Below are 4,175 nucleotides of genomic sequence, written 5' to 3'. Positions count from 1 at the left end.
CAGCAGGACAAGGACAGTGACCTTGGAAATCAGCAAACTGCATGGATCTGCTTCAGCAAGGGACATCTGCCTCACGAGCCAGAGCTCAGAAGAGCAGCATAAGAAAAAAGCTCTGCTTTCACAGGCTGAAGCAGTGCAACCTAACCAAGTCCATTCTAGACTGAATTCTGTTGTTCAGTCAATTTTCAACAACTGGCTTTGCCACTTCATTTTAGTGGAGGCTGAAGCCCCTTCTCAAATGTCCCACTAACCAGATGTTCATCCAGACCCATCTCTTCCCAACCTGTGTGAAGTGAGTATTCTCAAACCATGTATTTTTCAAGAACAGAGCCTATTATCTATTTTTACTGAACAAACTTCCATGGCAACCCCCACAGCTTGCTTTTTCTGGACTGAAAATTTTCCATAGTATCTTTAATATGGAGGGAAGGGGGAAAGGAAGAAAAAAAACCACCCACAAATTTATGTATTGCAAAAACAGCTGCCAAAATACATACTATCCTATCAAAAATTTACCTGGCATTTCCCCAACCTATAAAACCTGATCTGTTTGGCTCATGAGTGTCTGATAAACTCCATTTTTATGGAAAAAAAAAAAAGCACGTTCATTCTTTGAGAAAGTAGAAAGAAAAATGCAGCCATTTTTTAGGGAATGTATTAGGGACTGTTCATACAACCAGCTTCACTACTGCTTGACTTCCTGACAAATTATCTCAATCACCAAAGAATTTATTTTAGCAGTTGTTATACACATTCACCCAGTCTATTTAAATTTCTATTAGTGATTAGAATCAGCAACATATGCAGACAGATAAACCAACAACATTCTTTAAATTATATTAAATAATAGTTTTTCTTCCCTGAGTGGACATATGGCTTACACTAACAGTGTTACTAATGTAACGAAGATGCAGGCTCAGCATGAATAAACATTTTGCTATTAGATCATCAAGTTATCAGCTACACAACCACGTTTTATGACTTCAGACTACTTTAAGTCCCATAACAAATGGGCTTTCCAAACCATTAAGTGTGGATGTAGTAATTAACCATTACAAAACTCTCTCTTACCATTGATCATAGCCTTGCTAAATTTAGCAAAGGCTAAATACCTTTTGAGTCAAATACACCTGTTGCTTGTTTTTCTTCCTCTCTACTTGAGAGGAATTACAGACTTGGCTGTTTACTACAACAAAAGTCCAGAACAAAAAGAATGAAGTTGAACACATGCTATTGTTTGAGAAGCTTCTCCTTGCTATTGCTGTTCTCATGCAGATCTGCAACACCTTGGTTAAAGATCAGTCTCTGATAAAAATGGAAATTTCTCCTATCTTACTTGAAACTTACTTGAACTTCATGGGTGATGATTTGGCTCCCACAAGGAAGCTCTGACATCTGAGAACAACCAGAAAGGGCATTTCCATAAACCACAGGTCAAGCTACAGACCAGAAGCAGCACTCCAGATGTAGGAAAAGATGCATCATGGTATTGTTGGTATACACAGCATCTATGTATGCTCTGCCTGCTGGAATTTGGCCAGAACTTGTTCTTGTTGCTACAGCCTTTAGAAACTGCTGTCTCCAGAATTTCTATGTTAAGTATTCTACACTACAGTCCTTTATATCTGGCAAAATGAATTCCTATTACTCAGCGTGGGATGCAAAGCCAGAAAAAGGTTCCACAGGTTATGCACTGTAACATTTTTAACAAACATGAAGCCCCAATATTTACTGCAAAAATAAGAATCCTGTTTTCATTCTGAATCCTTATGAACAGTATATATTTTAAAACACAACCAAAGTTGGCTAAATTACAGTCCCATGTGATATAACCCAGGCAGCATTCAAATGAGAGATCTACACACACACACACAACCCTACCTCCAAAGAATGTGGAGGTTCCTGTCAAGTTACCAACACCTTTCTGGTATCTGAACATCCATCCCACTGTTGAGTCATCCTGTATGTGTGCATGGATTCCTTAACCAGAAGGCAGGGATGGGTCCCAGAAGATGAACCGACCTGTGAAGCCACCAACCAAAGAAAAACTGTTCTGCAGTGTCTGGGAAACCCACAGAAAAGATTGACATCAACTCTGGAACAGAGACTGAGACAAACAGAACCCCCTCCTCTGAGGGCAGATGTGGAAGCAGAGCAACAGAATGTAACAAGCACATTAGTTTTATCAAACATTATCTGAAAAATACCACTTAACTAAGGGGAAGGTGTAATTGTAGGCAAAAAAATAGCTTTTGCATTATCTACAGTTTTAGTCACATAAGCACTCTGTTGCAACACAGATACACCTCTGAATTCTTGAGTATTACCCAATGAAAACTACAAACCTTGATAACAAATGTTTATTTTTTTGCAGCCTATATACAGGCTATATTTTTTCAGTCTATTCCAAAATAATGTGAATCAAAAGTTATACTTAAAGACAGGACCTCTGATACTTTAACATTTAAAGACTCGTAACGTTAAACTTTACCCACTTTTACTCCAAAAGTATGCTTACTGCACCATGATAATCTTGACAGTAAACAAACAATTTTGGCTAATTAAACTGTATCTGGAAAAAAATATATCAATCATGTACAAATATCCTCCCACATACTAATGAAGAAAACATCCTGTGTCTTAGTATGACAGAGTATCTTGGTGCACTATGAGAAAATAGACTCAAACCCCCCATATCCAGTTACCAATTTTACATTATCTGAAGATGCTTTAATGGAAAGCTACAAGAACAGCAACATCCACCTCACTAAATCATGACAGACTGTGGAAACAGAACATGTTTACCAGGTGTTCAACCAGTAATAACACCTACAGAAATCTTCCAATGCTGAACTTCTCTATTTTTCTTTAAAAACTGGACAAGACTTTGGATTTTCCCAGATCATATAGTCATCTTTAGAAAAACTACCCAGTTAATATAAGCTTTATAGATGCCAAGCTTAACAAAGGTGTAGTATACACTATTTATGAATATATGAGAAGTAGCCCCCATCTTCCACACAAAATCAAACTCAAGTACTGCAATCTGTGCAAGTAATGCTGCTGCTCAGCTCACACACCAGAAAATTTAGAGCTGAGTAGTCATTCTTGTCTATAAAGAGAAAGCTGATACTCATTAGTAACTCTGTTTGTGGGTGGCACCTGAAGAAATCTGTCATTTATGGTGGCCTTGTATTGCACAGTCTGCAAGTATCACATGTTCTCTCTCCTGTGAAGTGAGCAGAGTCTGTACAGCGCACAGAATTCATTTTCATAAGTACTGTCAGTGTCTAACAAATAAAAGGTTTATAATGCCACACATAAACAGCATGCTTAAATAACAACTGAGAGCACAAAACACTGAGGTGCAATTTAAAGACTCAACAGAGAAGTGTATTAATTTTATAAACCACATATTTTGAAGCAACTTTCTTACCTAAAGAATTCTTCCAAGTTACAATAGGCAATAAATGAGTGAACTGAGGCAGCTGCAGCCATGGGGCACTCACATGCATCTGTCTGCTTTCCCCTCCTGTCCAGATAAAATGCCACAAAAACCTGTGTTAGTTTTGAAAAAAAAAAATTCATATTACATCCAATGCAAAAATGATGGGGAAATACATGGACATCAATTTATAAATTTTCTTGCTTTTGTAAAAGAGCTTGAGGGGGTCATCTTAACACAAGGTAGCTTATCCCACAATGCAAATATTATCACTGAAAGAAACATGAGGTCAGATTGAGTATAAAAGTGATGAGAAACAAGCGCTGCAACTGCATTTACATTTCCTGGTCAACAGTACAATGTAAACACCAAGTTATTCAGTATTTGCATTATCATTATCACTACTAGTGAATCTTGGTAAACAGCACCGTAGCTGCTAAAGTAATCTAAGAGTCATGAAAAACAGAGGGGAAAAAAACCACCCAAATGTTTTTTCCTGCCTTCTTCCCTTCTGTGGCAAGGCTGTCTAATAGCCTGTGTGATGAACACACAGAGGCCACATGGCTCAGCTCCCCACCACAAACGTGCACAACCCAGGCCTGGCCGCAGTCACACGGCAGGAGCTGCTCCCGACAACAACAGAGCAGCCAGCCCGCAGCCACCTCCCTGTTTATAAGCTCCTGGCAGCCAGGTGACATCCAGGGCCACCTGGCAAGGTGCATCACAAGGC

General features: G+C 38.8%; 1 protein-coding gene across 3 annotated transcripts in view; it reads right to left on the bottom strand.

The window, feature by feature from the left end:
* FBXL21P overlaps positions 1 to 3,551 on the bottom strand; it is a 10,355-nt gene extending 6,804 nt beyond the window's left edge. The window contains exons 1-2 of one of the 3 annotated variants that reach the window (XM_005418696.3): positions 3,437 to 3,551; positions 1,882 to 2,022 (exon numbers count right to left, since the gene is read on the bottom strand). The gene's annotated coding sequence lies outside the window, so the exon portion shown is untranslated. Of the gene's footprint in view, positions 1 to 1,881; positions 2,108 to 3,436 lie in introns of all 3 variants that reach the window. The other 2 variants (XM_031055299.1, XM_031055300.1) reach the window with 2 other exon arrangements.
* Between the last annotated feature and the right edge of the window lie 624 nt (positions 3,552 to 4,175).

The sequence above is a fragment of the Geospiza fortis genome, unplaced genomic scaffold, assembly GCF_000277835.1.
Source record: "Geospiza fortis unplaced genomic scaffold, GeoFor_1.0 scaffold55, whole genome shotgun sequence".
Taxonomy (NCBI): domain Eukaryota; kingdom Metazoa; phylum Chordata; class Aves; order Passeriformes; family Thraupidae; genus Geospiza; species Geospiza fortis.
Note: the sequence above shows the minus strand (reverse complement) of the source record. Positions and strands in the feature narration are given on the sequence as shown.